The sequence below is a fragment of the Mytilus californianus genome, unplaced genomic scaffold, assembly GCF_021869535.1.
Source record: "Mytilus californianus isolate M0D057914Y unplaced genomic scaffold, xbMytCali1.0.p SCAF_79, whole genome shotgun sequence".
NCBI classification, from domain to species: domain Eukaryota; kingdom Metazoa; phylum Mollusca; class Bivalvia; order Mytilida; family Mytilidae; genus Mytilus; species Mytilus californianus.
In genome coordinates, this window is record NW_026262733.1 from 409,302 (window position 1) to 423,542 (window position 14,241).

General features: G+C 34.1%; 1 protein-coding gene and 1 long non-coding RNA gene across 11 annotated transcripts in view; one reads left to right on the forward strand and one right to left on the reverse strand.

The window, feature by feature from the left end:
• LOC127710425 (uncharacterized) overlaps positions 1-222 on the forward strand; it is a 37,907-nt gene extending 37,685 nt beyond the window's left edge. For all 3 annotated transcript variants that reach the window (XR_007986189.1, XR_007986187.1, XR_007986185.1), the window contains exon 5: positions 182-222. This is a non-coding gene — a long non-coding RNA (uncharacterized LOC127710425). The remainder of the gene's footprint in view (positions 1-181) is intronic.
• The window catches only part of LOC127710423 (FK506-binding protein 5-like), a 48,208-nt gene extending 45,816 nt beyond the window's left edge, over positions 1-2,392 (reverse strand). For 4 of the 8 annotated variants that reach the window (XM_052216250.1, XM_052216247.1, XM_052216251.1 and 1 more), the window contains exon 1: positions 2,171-2,389. The gene's annotated coding sequence lies outside the window, so the exon portion shown is untranslated. Of the gene's footprint in view, positions 1-2,170 lie in introns of all 8 variants that reach the window. The other 4 variants (XR_007986183.1, XR_007986182.1, XM_052216253.1 and 1 more) reach the window with 2 other exon arrangements.
• Between the last annotated feature and the right edge of the window lie 11,849 nt (positions 2,393-14,241).

The window sequence follows — 14,241 nt, forward strand, 5'->3', positions numbered from 1 at the left end:
TATTTTTGTGATTTAACTTTATACCATTCTTTACAATGAGTAAACTATCAGTATATTTCAAACGAAACCAAACCAGCTAAAGTAAGCTGATAAAATGATTTGTCCAATCCTTACAGATAGATAATTAAAGTTTTAAAAGACTAGACGGGATGTAATGCATATTTAAACTTGCTTATTTTAGGAAAACTAACCAAACAGAAGGAAGCAAAAGAAAGAGGTAAACACTGTTTTTAATAATCGGTGGTCGTATCTGTTTTCAAATCAAGACTTATATATGTTTCTCTCAATTGAAAAAAATTCTACGTAAATATTGATGATTAAGAAAAATATTTTTAACTAGTACGAGATTGATCTTACCATAGGAATAATCCAACTCCTCTGTTATAGATGTATATATTTGTTATCCCTAAAGACTTCTTGAGTCATCTAGTGTATCAATGCATAAATGCAAAGAAGAAAAGGAATATGTCAAGAACTGTTAATAAATTGTTTCCAAAACCAATTTATTAGCATCAGATTCATTGTGCTACAAGTTAATAGTTTCTTTGTACAAATTACCAAAAGTTTTGAAACACAATTTAGCATATTTATACACTCCTTTTCTTTTTTCTTCAGAAAATAAAGAGGAGGAGATTTCAGGAAAGAAATTTAAAATAAAATGTAAAATAGCTAATGTATCTTTTTTCATACAACAACTAATTTTATAGAGAAATAATATCTGCGAATAAAGGAGTATGTCCGATAACTGTTTTTTTGGGCTTAATTTAAAAAAAAAAGGAATATAAGTATGATAATGGTGTTAACGAAAAGGCCAAATAATTGCCTTTAATATATCCGAAAGTTAATTGACATTATTCTGTACGTGCTGCAGTCTGTAACGTTATGAAACGCTTTAAGTATTCAAACATGCTCATTTGATATCACTTTTTGTTTTCCTCTTGTAGTTGATGTGTTCCTTCCTCCTTCCTTTTCCTAAAACACACTTTCCTCCTTCCTTTTTCTTTTAAAACAAACCTTCCTCCTTCCTTTTCCTAAAACACACCTACCTCCTTTCTTTTTCCTTCTTCGTCTTGTTACCACATACCTTCCTCCTTCCTCTTATCACAACACATATTCCTCCTTCCGCTTCTCGCCGCAGACCTTCCGCCTTCCTCTTGGTGCCACACACCTTTATCCTTCCTCTTGATAGGATACATTCCTCCTTCCTTCCTTCCCTTTGCGTCAGAAAGGAAGGAGGAAGAATGTCAAACGTCATAAATGGAAGGAGGAAGGTCGATCATTTAAATCGATTGAAAGAAGGAGGAAGATCAATCGGCACGAAGTCTTATTGATATCAGGTCAGTAACTTTTTACTACTCTTATGACTACCATTGTTTTCATTGAACTCTTTAATAATGAATTATTTGAACTAATGTTTTATTACCTTTAAAAAATGCCTCACGACAATACTTTTTTAAACTTGAAAAGTTTACATATTTTACATGAAGCATTTTTTTTTAGATCTGATATGCATCAACTTCCTGTTAGCCGATATTTTAAAATTCAACCACTGTATCCACAAAGAAAGTTTTACATAAATATTTTCTTGGTTCCCTTGAAAACGAATGATTTTATATTTGGTTTGGGGTTTGGTGATTTTGAGTTGTAGGTCATGAAAGGAAATTCTTTGTCAATGTTTTATTGACTTCTTTGTAAGGACATTGTTTACGAATTGCTTTAGAACAACTTATGCAGTGATGCACGTCCATACCGTGTTTTGGTATTGTTGTCACATGTTCTCAAAAATAAATACACTACCAGGAATTTACATAGCGTTTACATGTACTTTTAATGCCACTAAATATACAGTACTGGTAAAAAATATCAGCAATCAGTACATGTCTTACCTTTGGACGATAAATACATGATTAAGTATTGCAACATAAACTGATTTTCTCACAGTGTATAACAAACCTCAACAAACTTTATTGGTACAGATCCCTCTATTTTGTACAAATAATCGTTGGAAACGCCTATGGCTAATGTACAATAAGAAATATGAAGTTGTTAATAAATAAGACACGCAATGTAAACTGACCTTTTCGCGGTGTATGACAACATTATACTGACTTATGGTTACAAAGTTTCCCATAATATAAATGTACGATAACAAATATATAAATAAACTGACCTTCTCACAGTGTATGACAAACTTAATCCGAATACTTTTCTCAATTTTCCTTTTTTATATGACAATTATCGTGCGGAAGCATAACTGGTCCCGAAGATGCGGATCGACCAGTTTTTTCGGGAGGACCATCTGTTTCGGGACGACTATTACCTTCCGGATGATAAATACATGATTAAGTAATGCAACATAAACTGATTTTCTCACAGTGTATGACAAACCTCAACAACTTTATTGTTACAGATCCCTCTATTTTATACAAATAATAGTTGGAAACACCTATGGCTTATGTAAAATAAGAAATATGAAGTTGTTAATAAATAAGACACGCAATGTAAACTGACCTTTTCGCGGTGTATTTTTATGTGAAAATTATCGTGCGGAAGCATAACTCGTCCCGAAGAAGCGGGTATCAATTGGCTTATGTACAATGAAAAATATGTTGTAGTTTATAAATTAGACACACAATGTAAACTGTCCTTCTCGTGGTGGATGACAACATTCAATTGACTTACTGTTACAAAGTTTCCTCTAAAATAAATGGACGAAAAGAAATATAAAAACTGACCTTCTCAAAGTGTATGACAAACCAATACTGAATACTTTTATAAATTTTCATTTTTATGTGACAATTATCGTGCGGAAGCATAAGTCGTCGTCCCGAAGATGGGGATCGATAAGCTTTTTCGGGACGACCAGCTGTTTCGGGACGACAATGTCCTCCCGGATGCTAAATTAGTGATTAAGTAATGCAACAAAATCTGATCTTCGTACAGTGTATGACAAACCTCAACACACTTTATTGATACAGATCTCTCTTTTATATGGAAATAATCGTTCGAGATGGCAATTGGCTTATATACAGTATATATCTTCTTGCGGTGTATGAAAACATTTAATAACGTACTATGGCCACGTTTACCATAACATAAATGGACAAATTTTTATACAAATAATCGTTCGAGACGTCAATTGGCTTATGTACAACAAAAATATGAAGTATGGCTTACGGTTACCGTTACCGTATAAGAAAAAACGTATGACAATTTGGAGGTTTTACTTCTAATGAAGACTTTTCTGTTGAATCAAATGAATCAAATGAATGTGATTTTTTTCCTTTGTAATACTAGTACTAGTTATTTCAAGCGTTACTGTCAAATTTTGTCATAATCTGTTCAATAGTTTGAGAAAATCTGGTATGATGTAATACGACATCTAAAGCGATTTGAACAAAATTTCTTCGAAAAATCCAAATCAAGCAGCATCATGATAGAATATAGGGGGAATAAACGATCAAATATTTATCTCATCTGCCTGAAAATAGTTGAATATGATGCAAAAGATGACTCTAGGATGATAAATACCACTAATGGACCCATTTGTCTTCTTTATAAAGTCCCTTTTAATCCATTTATACCTCTCATTTCCTCAAAATTGAAACTTTTTAGGCCAATAAATATAAATTTTTGGGTATATTTTACTCACTTATGAAAGAAATATGACAATAAATAAGTAATTGAAGTATTCAAGCTGAATGAACCATCCATAAAACCATCCATAGGAAAATTTACTGACTCAATGGAGGTTTAAATAAGTCTTTACGTAAAACTTAAAATTAACGCCGCGTTCCATATAGGGACATAAAAAGCTTCCCTTTTAGTGAAAAAGTTGTAAATCCTTCAAAAATAATTTCATTTACTTATAAATGTCTATTTCTTAAATTATGGCTTGCTCTGTCTATTAATATTTACAGTAGAGCCTGTTTTAAGGTAATTTTCTAATAAAATGTGCTTTTGAGACTCAATTCATTCAAAATACGTCATTTTTGTAATGTTTCACTTAAATAGCATAAATGTTAATAAATGAGCGTACATGAATGTGCAGCTTCCCAAATCAAGTGTAATACCATCATTGATTTTCCCCTATTAGTGTTTGTTAAATTTGCACTTTTCAAAAAATTGTGCAGAATTTATCTTTGCTTCAAAAAAAAAGAAATACTTGGCATGAGTAAAGTTTATCCTGTCCAATCCTAAAGACAAAAATTCACATAATGTTTCATTGCCTTAAGAAAATAACCATCATTGGAAGTAAAGCAATCAAATGTTCACCTTTCTCTTCCTGTGTACAAGCTTCGGTAACCATGTAACCTCAAGTTTTCAAAAGTTCTATAAAACCACCAAAAAATAATGGTGCTTTGAAACACCCAAGATATATGTCTATGACACTGAATTGTTTTACTGCAATGAAGTGTAGGATTAATCTCCTACAACTGTCAAATTCAAGAGAATAATTTGTTCGACTATTTTACGCATGCAACCGGATGTGACGTACTGTGATTTGGTGGTATTACATCTGTAGTCCTTAAATGAGTTAAGCAGCAGTTCATATTTACTGTTTCTGATCGAGTTAGTTTAAACGGCGAACTGATAACACAAATGTGTTTAAAACTTACATAAAATCATATGGTGACATTCTTCAATTAATTTTATGTTTTAATAATTGCTTATCAGGACTCCAAGAATACAGAGAGTCGTTTCATACCATGTTATGATTCAATTGCATGTTGATTAATCGCCATCAGGTCTGACATAGTAGGCATTAAGTACTTTTCAACTTTTGATACATTCTTATTTAGACGACCTAAGCAAAATCAAAATGTGCCTTGTGAATTATTTCATTAATTTAAGGAAACTGAAGTTGTGCTTCTAGGAGTTAACTTGTAATACTTACAAAACGTTTGGCATAACCATAATATAACAATTCTTTTAACCACTTGCATTGTAGATTTTGAGGAGAAATATTTACTAAGATGCCAAGAAATCGTTTACTGAGGGGAACATCAGCCCATCCTAGAGACACAGGGAGTTTTACGCCATATCTGGAGGATTTTGCAAGATTGATTCAAGTCTCCGATAGTATAATAAAGTCCACCGAAATTCAGACACTTTATATAGAATTCGTTAATATGAGAACAGAAAATTCGTTATCAAATAACATTAAAAAGCAGTCAAAGTCAGGATTTCCACGATCATTCCGAAAATTAGCCATAATGAATAAATGGAGAGAATCGACAAAACCACGGGGTTACTTTATACGGGTAAAGCGGTACTCACGTCATAGTTTTAATTTTGTCGAATATGACCATATTAACAGACCGACAACCTCCTTAATACACAGACTTTCAATTGATTCACAGAAAGGACGAGGAGTGTTTGCCTCAGTAAACATTGCGAAGGGTTCAAAATTAACAGAATACATGGGTGAATGGATTAGTGAAGAAAGTCACCGCCAGAGAGATATTGCATATGCAAGACAAGGCTTGCCACCTGTAGCCATTTCCAACCCTAACAAACATACAGTTCTAGACGGAAATAGAAATAAAAACGGGAGACTGTTTAACACAGATGAGAATATTGCACGTTATGTTAATCATTCCTTTAGATTTCCGAACTGTAAACTTTTAGCCGAACATCAAGGAAATGATATACAGCTATATGTCGTTTCAAAATTTTCAATTCCAAAGGGTTGTGAATGCGTTTGGGATTATAACGAACGTAGACTTGATGTCATAGCAGAGAATAGATGGTTAGCCTCTTAGTTTGATTTATATGATTGTTGTTATTTCACATGTTATGTACAATGTTGGTGTGGATATGTTTTAACTGTAATCTTCAACCAAAACAATTTAGTTTTTAAAGTGAATGCTAACCTCAGTATCCATGCAGGTAGCCACAATTTAACATCCGTCAAGTGGCTTTGAGTGGTGGTCGCCTTCCGTGCAATCTCAGGGTAGTTAGTGGTCAACTTGTATATATCTGTACACGTAAGGAGTGTCCTTTCGAAGAGTGAACTGCTGCGTTTGTACCACACAGTATACCTACACATACTCATATCCCTATCCCTTCCAGTGACAGTTTGTTAGGGTGGTCAGGGGATGACTTATATGTATCTGTCGTTTTTGTATTATACTTTTTTATTTTATATATATATACATATATATATACTGATACATGAATAAAATAGTGTTAAAATATAAAACTTGTACTTGTTTTGTTACTTATGCATGTTATGCGTGACATTTTCATATGGAATGAATGGAAACAAACAAACTGTATTCATGAAAAATCAAATACATCATAATATACACATTAAATAAAGAACCTTCTTTGGTATGAAAACATGCAATAACACAACAAAGAAATTGTATATACATTTTATAAACAAATACACATACAGCGGCACAAACGAAACAAAAATAGCATTCATGAAAAACAAAAAATTAAATATCCCAAAAGTTCAGGTCTATTGTATCTGTTTCCCATCACTAACTCTGACTCCCAACACTGTCTCTGGCTCATTTATATTGTTTTTTTTCTAGTTTTTCATTAACGTATTTAATAACAAGTAAATACATGGAACTAAATAATACCTATTGTTTCCCCATATTCTTTGCCGCGTTTAACTTACCATTTGTGTTAACTGTGTTTTCCAATTAAAAAAAAAAAGATGAAAATAGCAATATATATAGGTAGACAAAAGATTGATTTATGAAATCAATGTGCAACCCTCACCTCTCTACATTTTAGACGAAACGTATGAATTTAAGTATGAAAAAATATATATTGTACGAAAACACGTAATATTACTGTTACAATATTACAGTTTATGAATATTAAAATATTTATACAGTTATGTACTCTTCGATTCCTCTCGGAATTTACCTATTGATCTTCTTATCATTGAAAACGGCATCAAAATTCATTAACGTTATCCATGGTTCGTATAAGAAGCCTTACCTGGAAAGTTGTTGTTAGGTCCTGTCTTCGAGTTCCGCGTTCCTAGTGTAAAGATTGTTGTATTTTCATAGAAATGTTGAGGCATATACACAATATCAATCACAATTTTGACATATGTTACACTGGCACTATAAAATCCAATTAAAAGTAGTTTCACTTAAGATGTGATATGTCACTAATAATTTTCATCCATTAGTACAGTTTAAACAATAGTTTGTATACAGGTAAAAATTTCAGTCTTAGTGCGAACTCGCATTGCTATAAGACGTGTCACGGTATTTTTCTATCCAAAATCCATGTATTTAGTTTTGATGTTATGTTTGTTATTCTCATCGGATTTTGTCAAATGTCTTATCGTTTGTAGTTGTAAATCTTTTTTTTTTTCTGTTCTATTCGTGTGTTACGGTAAAGATAATTAATCACCCAGTTCATTTATAAGATTTTAGTTTGGGTCAACTAAATTAATACGATGTATTTGGTTTACAGTTTGATTTAGAAGAAATACCGACATAGCTTGATAATACAATTAATTATCTAATTACTACCATAATTGTATATTAATAAGTATTGTAATTTTCATTGTTATTAATGTTATATCAGTATTACAAACCTAACCTTGAACTCTATCCTATTTTTTGGAAATTTATAGAAATTTATATGTGACGTCACATTGTGCGTCGATCTCTTCGGCTAACATATAATACGTTGTTCGGCTGTGCCTTTTTTATCTGCTGATTTAGGTTGTTTTACGTATTCGTTTTTATTCTGTAGTTAGTCACCACTTCGGTGTTAACATGTATATCTATTATATAGTCATTTTTATAAATTTACTGTTTGCAAAAGTATGAATTATTCTAAATACTAAGGATTTTCTTATCCCAGGCATATAACCTTAGCCGTATTTGACACAACTTTTTGAAATTTTTGGTCCTCAATGCTCTTCAGCTTTGTACTTGTTTTGGCTTTCGAACGTTTTTGATATGAGCGTCACTGATGGGTCTTATGTAGACGAAACGCGCGTCTGGCGTATTAAATTATAAGCCTGGTACCTTTGGGTAGCTATTATTTGTGTGTGTCTCTGTCCTGTATGTTCTCCCATTTATTTGTATTGTAGTCCTGTCATGTAATCTTGTCATTTTAATGTTATATTTAACATTGCTATAAAAGCGGGAGGTTTGGCTAGCCACAAAACCAGGTTCAACCCACCATTTTTTCTTAAAATGTGCTGCACCAAGTCAGGAAAATGGCCATTGTTGTATTATAGTTCGTTTCTGTGTGTGTTGCATTTTATTGTTGTGTTTCTGTTGTGTCGTTGTTCTCCTCTTATATTTGATGTGTTTCCCTCAGTTTTAGTTTGTAATCCGGATTTGTTTTTTTTCTCAATCGATTTATGAATTTCGAATAGCGGTATACTACTGTTGCCTTTATTTATAATTCGTATGTCAATTAATCAATGTTATTGCAACTATAAGGTGCATCCAAGGAACCGTATAAACAGTCAAATTAATCAAGAAGAAAGATCATTAAACTGATAAAACATCAAATCTATGCTGAAAATAACCAAGTCACAGTATTGAAATTGTTTTGTACATGGCTATACACAAAATCAGTCTTGATTTTTTTCGAAATGTAAAATGTTCATACAGATGTCTGACAGGCTACAGTGAGGTTTCAGAAAGCCATTGTTTGATAGTCCTGTGCTGTGTTACCAATTTAGTTGCATCGGCTACACATATGTCATACATATACATTTCATAATTAATCGAAATGATGTCCATAGATATGTCCTTAGATAATATGCAGGAGGTGGCACTAACTCAGGATGCACAGGATCATGTTGAGATTTAGATAAGATCGACTTCGAAAAGTAACAAATACGAAAATATGTAAACTTTGTAACGGTAAGTCAGTTGAATGTGTTCATACACCGCAAGAAAAACAGTTTACATTGCGTGTCTTATTTATTAACTACTTTATATTTCTTATTGTACATAAGCCAATTGCCGTCTCGAACGATCATTTGCATATAAAAGAGGGATCTGTATCAGTAAAGTGTGTTGAGGTTCGTCATACACTGTGCGAAGATCAGTTTTTGTTGCATTACTCAATCACAAATTTAGCATCCGGGAGGACACTGTCATCCCAAAACAGCTGGTTGTCCCGAAAAAGGTGATCGATCCGCATCTTCGAGACGTTGACTTATGCTTCCGCACGATAATTGTCACATCAAAAGGAAAATTTATTAAAAGTATTCAGTATAGGTTTGTGATACACTGTGAGAAGGTCAGTTTTAATATTTCTTTTCTTCAATTTATATTAAGGGACACTTTTAAACAGTAAGTCAATTAAATGTTGTCATCCACCATGAGACAGGTAGTTTACATTGCGTGTCTTATGTATAAACTACATCATATTTTTTATTGTACAGAAGCCAATTGACGTTTCGAACGATTTTTTGTATAAAAAGTTCGTCCATTTATGTTAGGGTAAACTTTGTAACAGTAATTCAGTAAAATGTTTTCACACACCGCGAGAAAGACATTTTACATTCCGCGTGTTATTTATTAACTACTTCATATTTTATTTTTGTACATAAGCCAATTGACGTCTTGAACGATTATTTGTAAAAAAAAATCGTCCATTTATGTAAGGGTAAACTTTGAAACAGTAAGTCAGTAAAATGTTTTCATACACCGCGAGAAAAAGATAGATTACATTCCGCGTCTTATCTATTTACTCTTTTAATTCTAAATTTCAGGTGTCACTAAGAAGAGCTATCCTTTCCAAAGAATCATCAGAACTTGTTTCAACTCTCATAGTGCTAACAACTACAATCATGAAAGCTAAAGTACAAATGAGATACCCCAACAAGATGTCTAAACTGGTTGAGAGGGAACGTCGATTCAAGAGATCCTGTGAACAGATTGTTCAATTGAACTACTCTTTAGACGCATACAACAAACAACAAAGCCAAGACTGACAACAAGTCTTTCGAATACTCGCTATGTCTACGTATAGCAGTTGTTGAAGGATTGCGCAACATTTTCTACGACTACGCTCACCAGAAAGCAGAAACCGTAGCCGAACTGAGGCAAGAACTGTTCGGTGAAGTTTAGCACATTATTTCAGAAGATCCTTTAGAAGACATTGAGATGTCTGATTAAAGACGGCAAAAAAAAAAAGAGAAAACAAAAACGTGTTACTTTGTGTATGGTTTTTTCTTGGCAATAATCTCATGTTTATTTTTCATTAATATTTCAAATGAAATACATGTTTGGTTGAAATAAAATAATGCAATACACGAACTACATTGATTGAATTGTGAGATGATTTAATCAACTTCATAATTGGATTACAATAAATCATGATTAATAAACAAAGATGGTTGACAATACACACAATTTACTCGTGCCTTAACTAGAAACTCAAATTAATTAGTCTGTGATGTCATTACCCTGACGTTTCGCAATTTCTCAGACTTCGCCTAACACTTCTGCGGACCAAGTTCTGGAAACGCCCACCAGGTTACCGACATGTTCAGGTCCGGAATAGTACGGTAGAGGGAAACTGAGCTAGTTGAAAACAATATATTCTTATGTAAAGGAAAATAGCCATTGTTATATTATAGTTCGTTTCTGTGTGTGTTACATTTTAATCTTGTGTCGTAGTTCCCTTATATTTGATGTGTTTCACTCAGTTTTAGTTTGTAACCCGGATTTGTTTTTTTCTCACTTAATCATAAATGTACCGTCCGGATGGACATTGTCGTTCCGATCAAGATGGTCGTCCCGAAAAAGCCGATCAACCCTCATTCTCGGGACGATAATTGTCAAATCGGTTAGGATTCAAAGTATTTAGAATAGGTGTATCAGACACTGTGAGAAGGTAACCCCAAAAGGAAAACCAAGACTATGGTGAAGACTGCATGTCTTTATCTTTTGTAGTTTAGGAGTTGAAGTTAATGTCGGGAGCTAGGCTTTACTCTCATACTAACGGTTCTTCAGTGAGGACGGAAAGTGCGGCCGTACACCTCAGTGATACCAATAAAATGCCGTCCTCTAGATCGCATTTTCCGCTATTAGGAACAGTTAACTCGAATCAATTCTTTTGTTTAAATGTTTGAACATTAAAGTCAAAGGCACTTTTCAGACATATGAGACATAAAAAAGACATGAGGCTTTATTTAAAGTCGGTATATGCAATACAAGTACAAACATAAGCTCTGAAGAGCTTTTAAAGTCGACATAACTCTGTACTTAGAATTTTTTGGGGGAATATCACGCTTGCGCAATCACAACATTAACCCCAACTCCTAAACTACAAAAGATAAAGACATGCTGTCTTCACCATAGTCTTGGTTTCCTTTTTTAGGATAGATATTTTAATTTCAATCCGATAGGAGCACAGAATCATGCTGATATCTTGAAAAGATCAACTTTGAGACGTTCGTGAAAATTCTTTATTAGAAAATACAATCGGTTACCCCCAAGACTACTTATCCTTATCCTTTCAGAGATAAAGTAACGCTTTCAAAATACTAATTTTAATGAATTTTGGGTTTGCGTTACCTTCTCACAGTGTCTGATACATCTATTCTGTATGATTTTAATCCTAATCGATGTAACAGGAAGCGGCAGGAAGCATAAGTTATCGTCCCGAGGATGCGGGTCCATCAGCTTTTTCGGGATGACCATTTTACTCGGGACGAATATCTGTTTCGGGATTTGAATAGAGATTTTTTTTAAAGTTAACTGTTCCGAAAAGATAAATATAAAAAAAGAAGATGTGGTATGCTTGCCAATGAGACAACTCTCCACAATAGACCAAAACGACACAGAAATTAACAACTATAGGTCACCGTACGGCCTTCAGCAATGAGAAAAGCACATACCGCATAGTCAGCTATAAAAGGCCCCGAAATGACAATGTAAAACAATTCAAACGAGAAAACTAACGGCCTCATTTATGTACAAAAAATGAACGAAAAACAAATATATAACACATAAACAAACGACAACCACTGATTTACTGGAGATCTAGAGGATAGTAACTTATTGGCAAGCTTGCCCGTCGAAAAGTACTCCCCCTTTCATGTCATTTTGTTTTTATTTCAATCCGATCGGAGAACTGGATCATGTTGAGATTTAATAAAGATCGACTTTGAAAAGAGTTAAGCTTAACCCCGACACTAACCCCAACTCCGAAACTACAACAGATAAAGACTTTCGGTCTTCAACATAGGCTGAATCGTCGAAAATGACTACCCCTAACCCTAACCCTGAACAGTTTTTATTTGTAACCCAGATTTGATTTTTTCTCAATCGATTTATGAATTTCAAACAGCGGCATACTACTGTTGCCTATATTTTCCCCAAAGACTTATTATATTTATCCCTGCCGAGATAAAGTAAGGCCTTCAAAATACTGATTTTAAAGAATTTTGGGTTTGGGTTTTTAATCCTAACCGATGTGACAATTATCGACCGGAAGCATAAGTCGTCGTACCGAGGATGTGGGTCTATCATCTTTTTCGGGACGACCATCTTAAACGGGACGATCATCTGTTTCGGGACGACAATGGATTTGAATAGAGATATTTCTCTTAAAGTTAACTGTTCTGAAAAATAAAAAGGCGATCTAGAGGCCGGAAACTCATTTCGTTGTTGTTGGGTTCGTATTGCTTAGTCTTTGGTTTTCTATGTTGTGTCATCTGTACTATTTTTTGTCTGTTTGTTTTTTTATTTTTGACCATGGCGTTGTCAGTTTGTTTTCGATCTATGAGTTTTACTGTCCCTCTGGTATCTTTCGTCCCTCTTTTTCAATCCGATCCAAAGATAAAGTAAGACCTTCAAAATAACAATTTAGGGTAAGGGTGTGGGTTTGGGTCAGGGTCAAGGTTAAGGTTTGCGTTAGGGTTCATGATCTTTTTCGGGACGACCATCGTAATCGAGACGATCATCTCTTTCGGGACGACAATGGATTTGAATAGAGATATTTTTTTTTAAAGTTAACTCTTCCGAAAAGATAAATAGGCATTCTAGAGGACGGAAACTTATTGTTAGGCTTGCCCGTCGAAAAGTACTGGCACTTTGAGGTCATTTTTTTATTATTTCAATCCGATCCCAAGATAAAGTAAGACCTTCAACAAAACAATTTAGAGATAGGGTAAGGGTTAGGTTAAGGGTTTAGGTCAGGGTCAAGGTTAACGTTTTCGTTAGGTTTTGGGTTAGGGTTAGTGATTGGAGTATGGTAGAGGACTTTTGCAAGGGTTAGTGATGTAAACTTTGTCACTTCTTCGCATGCGCGAAATTTCCCAAATTATTTCTAAGTTTAGTGTATGAAAAGTGCCTCATACTTGAATGTTCAAACAGGTGTAGAATGGATTCAGATAGAAATATGTTCTTAAAGTTAACTTTTCCGAAAAGCTATAAAAGGCGATCTAGAGGATGGAGACTTATTGGTATCACTGAAGTATATGGCCGCACTTTCCGACCTCACTTAAGAAATGGTTGCGTGAGAGTAAAGCCTAACCCCAACATTAACCCAAACACCTACAAAAGATAAACACATTCAGTCTTCACCATAGTCTTGGTTTAGATATTTTATTTTCAATCCGATCGGAGCACAGGATCATGCTGAGATCTTGCAAAAATCGACTTTGAAGTCTACCAAAAACCATAACCTGATCCCCAACCTTCCAAAAACTGTGCTTTTTGAGATGTTCGTGAAAAAACTTAGTACAAAACTACAATCAGTTACCGATGTGACAATTATCGATCGGAAGCATAAGTCGTTGTACCGAGGATGCGGGTCCATCATCTTTTTCGGGACGACCATCTTAATCGAGACGATCATCTCTTTCGCAACGACAATGGATTTGAATAGAGATATTTTTTTAAAGTTAACTCTTCCGAAAATATAAATAGGCGATTTAGGGGACGAAAACTTATTATTAGGCTTGTCCGTCGAAAAGTACTCCCCCTTTCATGTCATTTTTTTATTTCAATCCGATCCCAAGATAAAGTAAGACCTTGAAAATAACAACTTCGGGTTAGGGTTAGAGTTACGGTTAGGGTAAGGGTTTGGGTCAGGGTCAAGGTTAAGGTTTTCGTTAGGGTTTGGGTTAGAGTAAGGGATTGGACTATGGTATGGGACTTTTGCAAGGGTTAGTGAGGTAACCTTTGTCACTTCTGTGCATAGGGTTTCCTTTTTGGTAACTGCGCATGCGTGAAATTTCCCAAATTATTTCTCAGTTTAGTGTATGAAAAGTGCCTCAGA